Genomic DNA, 12,063 nt, shown 5'->3' with positions numbered 1-12,063 from the left:
AAAAGATTATTGTGAAAATATGTAAAGAAAAGTTAGAAAAAAAGGAAGATAAAAGAAAAAGTGCAAAAAGCAATACAGTTAGAAAAAGGAAAAAGAAAAAAAAGATAAAGAAGTGACTTCTGATCTTTGCAGTAGCTACAAACTTACTATCCCTCCTCCCTCTTTAAAATTACATTACAAAGATTCATTCTGTCCCATATTCAATCCTTTTATTTTCAATCAGCATATCCAGAACTCACCATTTCACTTTTTCCCATTTTCAGCAAAATGTCCATAAAAGTTTTCCAGTCTTTTATAAAAGTACTTAATGTTTTATCCCTGATCTTAGTAAACTTTTCTTCTGACACATTACTGTGTGTTGGGAGATTGATCCTTCCTTCCTTCCTTTCCAGCATCAAAATATATAATTTTCACTAGTAATCTGAAAGCATAAAGTCCTAATTTTATGGTCTCTTTATTGAAAGTATTGGCTTTAAATAAATGTGGATACCCTTTTCCCATGCCACTGCTACATTGTTAGTTATGTAAGGGTATATAATAAGATAAAAAACAGTAAGATTGTATGTATTCTGCACTCAAAATTTGGAAAAGGAGTCACATTTTGAATGGGAAACCATACATAAAAAATATAGACATTTGGATTTAACTTGATTAAAACCAGATATAAGGGTGGGGGGTTGGCATCCCAGATACATAGGACTCATTCGTCTTGAAATAGTTGAGAAATTCTTATACTCTTGAGCAGCTATGTTAATTTCAATGGATTTTAGTTTAAAACCCTTACATATAAGCACTCTGATGTTACTGATTTGTGAATAAGTCTCCCTGCCTCTGGGGAAATGTCAGTGCAATTATAAGCAATCTGTTCAGAAGTAACTTTTAAAGAGCAATTTGCAGTATAGATGTCAGCAAGTATTAAAATGTATGCTTGACTTTGGAAGCCACACAAACCATTTCAAAAACAACCTGCAAATCTATGACCATTTAATGCAATAGAGATTTTGACCATCATGGCACTTTGATGGTAGAGAGTACAGGACAGCAAGGACCAATTCCCCTAAGAAGTAGAATTCAGTCATTAAGAACAAGAATACCATTTTCAGACCAGGATTGCACTTCCAGAAACCACAGGGGATAAGCACCTGCTGCCTAATGTGAATGGTCACACATTTTATCCGCCTCTAATAGAGCACAGGTTTTTAAAATAATCTGTGAAAAGAGAAAGGTGTTTCTTTAAATTTCATTGCCATCAAGCAGATTGAAATTATTTCAGAAGACAAGCACTTCCACTCCTCTGCTCTCTGTGTCCAACTGTTTATGCCTAGAGAAAAATTAAAAGCTTTGTTTCATAGGTGGTTATTAAGAGGCAAGTGTCTTACCAAATTCAGTGAGGGATCACTCTGATTACTGTGCCCAGGACTGTTGTTTTGAAGTAGCATATATTTAAAAAGAAAACCAATTTTCAGCTTAAGATAACTACAAAGTATCATTCTAATTTCTATATTTTTAAAAACTGTAACACTGGGATAAAAGAGCATGGTATTATATTCTGTGCCATATATACTATTAATATAATGTTCAGTCTTGTATTCTATGGTGAACTTACATGTCAGGGTCTCTGCAGTTAAGTCTTTCAGATCAACCTATGAAGGAATATATTGTGCACCTGTTGAATTTCTACCTGAAAAATTAGTATAGTATGTCAAATTAGGAGATTCATTGTGCACTGTAGATGCATTAGCATAAACTCATCAGCGGCACCTCTATCAAGTAATTAAGGAAACCACACCTCTTAAAGGTCTTCCTGGATGCATCTCTGCATCTCTGGAATCCAAACTTATAAAATAACCACAGCATATGAGGCCACATTAAAAAGACCTTTATTTGTCATAACTTCATCAATTTTCTTCCTTTTTGTCTTTATTTAATAATTAGAAAGATACACACTCTTCTGACATAGACGCTTTCTTAGTCACAAAATCAGAAGTAAAAAGTGGGTTCACATGGAACCTCATTATATTTACAATAGGGTCTACCAGAAAAAACATCAAATTTATTATTATTGTGTCTCATTCCAAGCAATTGAATGTGTTCTCTGTTTTGATAGTGGTTTGAGTTGGGTTTCATGTATAAATTGTTTGGATCAGACCCTTGGGATCCATGTTTTTGCATCAGAAAATGTGGTACCTATGATTGTAATAGTTCATTCTGTGCAGATAGGTATGATTTGACATTGGTTTCAAGTGGATCTTATGTAAAACTCAAGAGGATCCATGAAGATCTGAAATTTCCCAGCCCTTGCACACCTCATTCCTTTGTATGACAGCCTCTCTCATACCCAGAACCTTATATCTACACAACAACAATCTTACAGATACATAGATATAAATACTGTATGTATAATAGTAGCAGTAATAAAAGTAAAACTGAAATCTAAGTATTGATGTGTCTTCTGCACATATTTTACATCAGGTTGTAATAGAGGAAGAGATTGGTAGCTGTTCCATTAGCTTTATTTGAAGTCTATCACTACTGGCCTTACTTTTCAAATGGTACCAGATAACAGTCACTTTATTTTACTGAGACACCAAAGCCACTTTGCTCAACCCCTGTTGTTTCTATTCTAGCTAATCAGGTAACATTAAAAACTGGAATCTGAATTTTCTTCTTTAATTCCATGTCCTGTTGTTTATTTCAAGCCTTTTAGATTATACCTCTGTAGGAAGGGACTAACTTGTCTTTAACATCCAATATAAACAGTTCCGAGAGACTTTTCAATTAAAGAGGGGTACATATGCTTTAAATATGATAGCTTTGTTGACATGTGCAGCCTAAATGTGGTTACACAGAAGTAAATGCAGAACTAAGCAAGCTACACCTTTGGCTTGACAATCTGAAGAGGCCTCTCAATTTTTTTTTTCATTCATTAGTTTTCACATATGAAATTCTCCATAAATTAAGTTTTTCTTATGGCTCACATGATGCACATTGATTGATTAAGATATGCATTGTTTCTGCATGCATTTACAACTTCTGTTCAAAGAGGGCCCTTCCCTGTCCCATCTTTGGTTCATTTTGTATCTTGGCAACATTCTTGTCAATGTTAGTTGTTACCCAGGCTTATTCTCTGTTAATACTTGCCAGATGCACTTCTCATAGCGCAGGGCCTTATCAGGTCTAAATCCGATCCTGAGTAAATGGATTTGTGTTAAATTCTGAAGTTCGGATTCTCTTTGTGTTGGGAATGGGGGAAAGAGGGTGGGTGTCCATGCTGCTTCTGTATTACTTATACCAGAAGAGGGAATGCTATGATATAAAACTCCATAAAGAACAAACAATATAAACAAACACTGAATCAACTCTTACAGGGCAAGATTAATTGCCAGCCTGTGCCTTATTATCTGAAAATAAATTCTGTTGGATTTCCAGCTTTTAACTGCATAGACTTTTCACAAACAAATTTAGCCAACTAAAATACAAACTTTAGCTTTTAACCATAAATATAAATATTCTTGCAAGGACAATTTGCCATTTAAATGGCTAAGATGAAGTAGTAACCCTGAAGAACTACTTTGCTTATTTTCCTCATTTTTATTTTGTGCTAATCTGTTGCAAGCAATAGCACAACTTCAAAGCCCTTATCATCTTACACAATTGCCATAACAAGGAGAGTTCCCCAATTATTCTAGAATTCAGGCAAATGACATCACTGCTAGCACTTTGTGAGAAATTGCTGAGTTGTGCTCACTGTGTTTTGTTCTACTACCCAATGGAGTAAGTCCTGTGAAGTTCAATGGGATTCTTAGAGAAATAGAAATGCAAAGGTAGGTTTTAAAAGCGCAGCTGTTACTGCTTTTCTGTCTTATCCATCAGAGACAGCAGAAGTACATACACTGAAGACCTAAAACAGAGGGAAGTTTCTAAGGCCTGGTTTTTAAAGCAATAATGAGATTTTATTTTATTATTTATTCCATTTATATTTTCCTTTAGCCTTAAGCAGACTTCATCCAATACAGTAATCATTTGTATAAATAATATCTTGCAGAATGGAGATGAATTAGATCTTGCAAAAATCTGTATAGTTGATGTGGCTGGAAGACACCTTGTTCTTCCTTCCCTGTGTATATCAAGTATTTGTTGATATTTGCTGAATTTGTTGCGGATAAACTTGATTAATGTTAATTAAAAGAATCTGACCCCATAACACCAGAGAGATTTCACCAGACTGGGCCTCTCATACAGATGCATCCTTTTAAACAAGCTTCTTAAAAATAAAGTGAAATAAGAGTGCTGATCTACATAATTTGCTGTTCAAATGAAGAGTAATTATTGGAAATGATTCCAAATCTAACAAATTATCAGGATGAGCCAGAGCTACTTGCTGATGGCCAAGACCAAATTTTATCTGCTAGGTGGGTCTATCAGGCCCAAATTAAATACAATTATTAAAATACAAAATGGAGAGCAGAGAGGCTAATGCAATTAGAGCAGTCTAAAGGATCTTTCTTGGAGACACAGTGGCGTGATGTGGAAATGAAGATTAATCAGTTGATTTTCCAAAAGGTGAAAGAAAATATTTACATCCTTCTGCTGTATTTCACCTCTGCATTTGCGTGCTTGCTACAAGAACTGACTTTCCTTCTCTTCCTCTACCTAGAGGCAAGGCCCCCATCACTTCTTTAGGAACTCTTTTGTGCTCTGCAATATCCTGAAAGTCTAAAGTTATTTTTTCCACTTTGTGATCACCGTTGCTCACTATTTACTGAATTCAGAGAAAAATGCATCCAGCCATCTCATTGTCTTTCTTCTACAAGGTTCTATGAAGCAAGGGTTTTCTTCGCCCAGGCGCAGAACTTTACAGAGATGCCTTCAGGTTAGTAGTGCTTTTGTGGCTTTGATTCATAAGCTTTATGGTTACTGCATGGAACCTTATTTGCCGGTCAGATTAGGAGAGCCCGTGGGTCCTGTGAGAGTTCATATTATTCAGCCTCCTTTTACATCCTGCTCTGTTGTTGTGGTAGGTCAGAATTCCAGGAAGGCACAGAGAGCAAATAAAGAGGAAAGCAGAGGAAATGCAAAACCTTGGAAGGAAAAGGATGGGCATCTCCTTAAGAAGAAGTTTGTCAGACTGCGTTTCTTTTCTGGACATTCAAATAATATCATGTAAGGGTTTTTTCTTACTGATTTTTTTTTCTTTCACAAAAGTAGTAAATTACCATTAGACCTGTAATAGAAAGAATAATAAACTGGAAAAAGGTAATTGATATTTTGATAGATTAAAACAGCATTTGAATTGTGAATTGTTGTACTGTAACTTGAATAAATGTTAAAGAAACTTTGTACAATAGGTGTAAAGAAGGGAGCATTATCAGGAGGTTCTTGCAAGTAATTTTAAAGGCTTCACCTGTAGATGAACACATATCAAGCTGATGTTAAAGGCACAAGACATATGCTCAGTTTGCACACACTTTAATCAATGGTTTATTTAACCATGACTTATTGAAGTAATTCAGTTGGCTGAGTTTACATAATATATTGAACTACAAACTAGCCAACCACACTTTGTGTATTATGCAAAAGTAATCATGGTTTTATTTCCTGGCCAGTTGTAAAGCTTAATACAAATCTTTGAAGAGTCCCTTTAAGAAATTAATATCTCTCCAATTTGTCATCTAAGACAAATAAGATTTGTACTTCATCTTGTATTATCAAATTGTACATAAATAAATATAATTTGAGGTTCTCTGTATTCAGAGTATTTGTCAGAGGCATGGAAGGCCAACCAAATCTGCACCTTTTGTGTAAAACCTAGACTGTGTTGTTAGTTTATGGTCCAGTATACCATACGAAACTAGAAAAGTAGATTAATTGAATAGACTTATTCTGAGAGTGCCTTGGACTGCAAGAAGAGCAAACCAGTCCATACTCCAGGAAATAAAGCCAGACTTGAGGGAATAATATTAAAGGCAAAACTGAAATACTTTGGCCACATAATGAGAAGACAGGACACCCTGGAGAAGATGCTGATGCTAGGGAGAGCGGAAGGCAAAAGGAAGAGGGGCCGACCAAGGGCAAGGTGGATGGATGATATTCTAGAGGTGACAGACTCGTCCCTGGGGGAGCTGGGGGTGTTGATAACCGACAGGAAGCTTTGGCGTGGGCTGATCCATGAAGTCACAAAGAGTTGGAAGCGACTAAACAACAAACATAAAATTCTAACTTTTTGCTGACATCTAACTGTCAACCAGATTTTTGCAGCTCAGATCTGGTTGCCTTATTAGAGACTGAGGCTGATTTATTCATTTACTTATGAGTAGATTTTACTAAATTAATGACAGAAATAAGAATACATCCTCTAAGTCAGCACGGCTCCTAGTGACTGCATGCATGGAGTTCTCTTGGCAGCATTTCAAAAGTGGTTTGCCATTGCTTTTTTTTCACTATCAACCGTAGTCTGCGGTACCATTCAAGTACTAATAGGGTTCCAACCTACTTAACTTCTAAGATCAGCTAAGCTAGCCATATGTCACCATACACTAAGGAATTGTTGAGAATACAGTTTACTAAATGAACATTATTTTGAGTAAACATATCCAGGATTTCATGGTAAAAAATTGTCAGTGGAAGCTGAAATCCAAATTTCCTGTATTGAGTACCCTTCAGGGTTAGAGTGGTGCCTATAGACTTCCATTTTACCCTACATCTTTCCATTCTGCTTTGACTGGTTCCAAATCCTACAGAATAATTTTTGAGTACTGGGAGGAGGAGGGATGGCTAGTTCAAGGGTCTAACATTTACCTTGAAAGCCCTAGTTTTCAAAAGGCAGGGCAGATTCTCTAGCTGATGGAAGTTAACATTGAATGAAATTTCTACTCTGCCTGTGATTATGTGACTGTATTGGAGGCATGTCTACTCCAGAGGCCCCAGTTATAGAAATCTTCAAACTTCCCTATTGGTTATAGGTTTTGAAACTATAGGACAGTTTCCAAGACATATTCATTCCCTCATGAGGATTGGGGCCTTCACCTATGCCATCCTAGCTAATCCCGTCCCCTATAGCTCTCAGTAGTCCAAATACTGAAAGTCAGCTCCATACTTCAGTCTTAGGCTAAAGGCTTTCCCTTTCTCCTATTATGCAAGAGTCGGACTTGAGATGCCCAGATTGGATTTTGGATCTCCTCATATTTGCAGAAATAACTGATATAATTTGTTTGCTTCAGATCATTTATCTGTCTTTTGGCTTTTCAGTCCCAATGAAAACAAATTTCTTTTGGAAGACAAGAAAGGAGGCTTGCAAATAACAGACTCCAGAAAGTTGAAGGCAACAAAAGAGAAGGTACCTTCCTTGGAGAAGATTCACTCTGGAAAAATGTGCCCCAAATGTGAAATCATTGCCTGCAGTGTATGCAATATGCTACATACTGAAAGCAGTTTTATTGCTCATAGCTTGCTGGACCATTATGATAGGGGAGGGCACTCCTCATGCTGCTCAGCTTCTGGGTTACCCCAAGACCATCATGTATGTAAAAAGTGTGCTTCAGAAATATCTACAAAGCCTTGTTTGGTGTCAGATTTTGTAACCTCACAACAACATTAGAAAATGTATCTCTACAGGTCTTTTAATTTCTTACCATGACTGCATGGAGGCAAAGTCAGAGTAATAGATTTGTATATTATATGTATATGCTTGCTATATTAGAGCAGGAAGTTAATAGTTTTCCTACCAAATAGCTATTAGGGTTAGTTGGTGAAATTGTAACAGGTGGCTACTATTCTCCATGCTACATTTAAAGGCAGATATTATTAGTTGAGAAGAACGAGGTCATATGACCAGGAACTTGGCAAGTCAAGCTAGTATATTAATACTCATTAGCTGTTATAAGAAATCTTCTGGGTATTAAAGTTTTATTAAAATTTTAAACCATTAATAAACTGTGCTTGTATGGAGATTATATTGAAAGGAATAGGGGAAAAGTCAAATATATAGACTCCATCTGCTTTGCACATTTTCTAAGCAAATTTGGGTAATCCGGAGTCATATGAAAGTTGGTTAAAAGCTAAGTATATAATACATAGGATCTAGATTATATATGGAGGCAGCCATCTATAGCCTTTGCCGTTTAGAATCTTCTACTGCTTTTGCCTCCTAGGGCTGATGGAGCTCCACTGAAGCACATGATGCATCAGCAATTCTCGTACGTACATGGTTATAGATTAAGGAAGCCTTCTCATAGCTACATTTTAGGCATATGCGAGCAACAATGAACATACATTTCTGATTCTATTTATAGTGCAAACCTCAGTATAACTTTTCTACCGCTTACCACAAACATTGGCACTTAACCTGCATCTGGGAATATCAGCTAATTGAACCCAGGAGGATTAACGTCTGTAGGCAGGGAAAGAGCAGGAAGTAGCATGCTGAGGGAATGTTAGCAGGCACCAAGGGACAGACACGCAGCAGGAACATATGGCCTTTTTTTATTACAAGCATCTCTATGGGAGGATACTATCTATCTAATTTAATAAAGGAAGTCATAAAAAAAGTAGTGTTACCCTGGACTACGTTTTCATATTATCCTCCAAACCTAGGAAAAACAGGAAAAGAGTATTTACCTCTACCCATTTTGCATGCTCTCGGTGGTCAGAAGTTTTCCCAGTCCAATACAACATCATTCTATAGGTCCAGTTGCCCCTTGAAACAATACCCTCCATGAGATGATATATTTTCAATGTTGTAGTAGAATCGATCCATCATAAAGGAAAAAAGAAACAGGTCATAAATTCCAGCTGGCTCATGCTTGTGGATCTTTTCAGAAAAAATTATACAGAGATACAGTAATAGTAAGAAAGTAGCAGACATAAAGGTACTCTTGAAATATAATTGAAATATTGCATTTAATAATGATTAAATTTATATGCTACCCAACTCCCAGCAACTTTATCCTAAATGTATACATTTTATGCTTTTGGCCTATTCATCCCCTTTATATCAATTCAAAACTTGACTGGTTCTGGAATATCCATTGAGAAATATTTCTTTGATGTTCATTGTTGATGTGAATTTCTTGTCAGGTGTATAATGTTTCTTGGATCAATGAGGACTAGCAGCCTTGATCAGTTTGTTACATGCACACTTTTATTATTTAAACTGTAAAGCATCTTTGTGTGAACTGGAAGATCACACTATTGTCTTTGATGGGCTCTGCTTCATACAGAGATCATCATATTTAGGTCAAAAAGCATTTTCCAAACTTTGAGAAAATGTTGTAAGCCTAGTGAGGATTATTGTATGACTGGTATTGTTATAAGACTAGTGAAGTTAAACTACCAGAAAAATTTCCAGGAAACCAGGTACAATGCAGAGCTGAAGTTCTAAAGCCCCCCAATAATGAAACCATTCATTTGAACCTAATGACAACTTCCCATAGTAAATTGGGTGCCACTGAGTCAGGCTCATCCCCTAATGACTCTATGCACAAACATTCACTATCTCAGTCAGTCTTCAATGATAATCCAAGAACATTCACCCTTGTTTGTTCTCTTCCCCTTCTTCAGTTGCCTTCAAAATTCCCATTTTTTCTACAGTATTATCTGTTCATCATACACCTGATTTGTGAATTTCTGCTTGCTAATGATGGCCTTAAGGGAGACATTTGTCTTTATTTGGCCCAGGACTGACTGGTTCTTCTTGCAGTCTGTGGTATTTTTTAATAACCATCTCCAAACCAGTATCCACCTGCTTTCACTTTTTCTCAGTGCCCAACTTAGAGCTGGAAATACCCTTGCTTTAACTACTCTGTGGTTGGCACACAAACGTTCTTACTTCTCATGAGCCTACGTCCATCAGGGCTGCCTAGGATTAATCTTTTTTTTACTTCTCCAGTACTCTGTCAATCTGTCTTTGAGCCAAGAAAACAAAATTGTCTCCAACTCCAGTTCTTTGCTGTCACATCAAAGTTCACTTTGCATGCTGGATTCTGGTTAAGTTTTGTTTTAACATTAATCAGGATTTTTCATTTTTACATTCAGAATGAGCTTTTCTAAGACTTTGCTTTTGGCTAACAAAGGACAGCATTCAGACTGTCCTTTTGATAGCATTGACTTCTGGATGGCCTGTAGGGATTAGGAGTGGGGAACACAGTATTCTAGCAATTCTCGTCCTTTGTGGCCAGTTGCAGTCAGTGTTGACTGTGCGGAGTGTCACCTTAGGGGACCCAGGAAGCAGGGCACCTCTCTTAGGGTGATAACTTCTGGAACACCACTCTCCCCAAGGTTTGTACAGCTCCCACTCTTGCCCTATTTAAATAGGTACTTAAAACCTGGCTCTTCCCTGAGGCCCTGGGACAGAGTGGGTGATAGACCTCTTCTGTGATGTTTTGGGTCTATTAGATGGTTGCTGTTTTTTCCAGATTTTCATCCCTTTTAGGCAATGTGTACCTTTGTTTGTACTGCTGTAGTTTGTAAACTGCCCAGAGTTGTGACTGATGGGACAGCCTATACATTTCAGAAAACAACACTGTAATCTGCACATCTCAGATTGTGTTTGACCTATTTTAATTCCAGCTGACATTGCTTCTAACATTGCCATTTCTATATGGTCACTGCGTAAGTTAAACATATAGGGATAACATGCAGCCTTCTCTCACCCTCCTTTCCCATTCGGAACCACTCATTTTCCGAATTCAATAGCGTTTCATTCATTGTAAAGGTTTCTTTGAAGAATCAAATATAGTGGCATAATCTATTAACTTTATTATATTTCACATTGTCATGATATACACAAAGACACCCCCAGGTAGTCAATAAAGCAAAGACAAATCTTTTTTATATTCTTTGACTCTTTCCACATCTTATGTTAGCTAACATTATACCTTTCTACTTTTTCTGAAATTTGCCTGTTCATTTGGCATTTCACTCTTCACGCATGGCTTCATTCTTCTTCGTTTGCTTGCATGAGGATTCAGTCAATGGTTCAGTAGTTTGCATTCTTTTGCATCTCCCTTTTTGTACCGATAAAGTGTAAATGATCTGGTTCCAAGATTGTGTTTGCAAAGAGAATGAGAAAAGAAAAATCCAAAGGAGCTCTTCCATTTGTGTATTTATAAGTAAAAAGATGAGAACCATTATTTCTACTTAGTATCTAGCATCAGTTAGTTAAATGTCAATTTGGGTTCAACTTCTGCTGACTGCATGGAAAAATGCTAACCATGTCCTAGGGAATTCCAGGGCTGTAGGCTGGACTGGAAAATTGAAGCAGCATCCAGGAAAAAGGTAATGACAAAGCACTTCCACACTGTTGCTATGAAAACTGCATGAATGTGCTAATGTATCCACCAGGAGTTGAGCAAAACTGGAGAGCATCTTCATATTTACTGATGATAATAGCACTTCCTTTAGCACCTGCAATCATTGGTAGAACAGATACTATTTTTTTTGATCCCATGCAATATACAGTGTGTGTTAGCTACTGTATATGACAAATATCAAAACAAGGAGGCTTCAGAAAAGCACAGTTGCTAGACACATGCAGATGTGCATTCATTTTAATAATCTAAAAGAATGAATCTCATTCATTTCAATTACAAAACCAAATAAATTCAACTGATGAATTCCAAATGAAAAATTCACTGTTGTTTTAACTTGCACTTCTTCTATTTCTATGAAAACACCTAACATACATAGCAATGGGCTGTATAAGTTAAAGGGAGGATGGTGAGAGAGTAATAAAAGTGACAGGAATCAAATGAACTCTATAGGATAAGGGACTTTGTCCTAGCTAACTTTGGTAGGCTTGATTTTTTGTATAACTAAGCCTTAAACATTTCACACCAGAAGGATATACCATAAAACGGTCACAAGTGAGAGAAGAGCAGACAGCTGTCATGAGTGCCGTTGAGCTGAAGACATCAGCACAATGGCACACATGACAATAACAAGGAAACAGGGGAAGGGGCTCAAGATAAGTAGCCATCAACTTACAAAGACTAAAGAACAAGATACAATGGCTAAGCGGATCGCGAGGCACACCCAAGCTGTTAGCGCTAGCGCAACGGAGATCGC

The sequence above is a fragment of the Candoia aspera genome, chromosome 6 (assembly GCF_035149785.1).
Source record: "Candoia aspera isolate rCanAsp1 chromosome 6, rCanAsp1.hap2, whole genome shotgun sequence".
NCBI classification, from domain to species: Eukaryota; Metazoa; Chordata; class Lepidosauria; order Squamata; family Boidae; genus Candoia; species Candoia aspera.
This window is presented reverse-complemented; position numbering follows the sequence as displayed.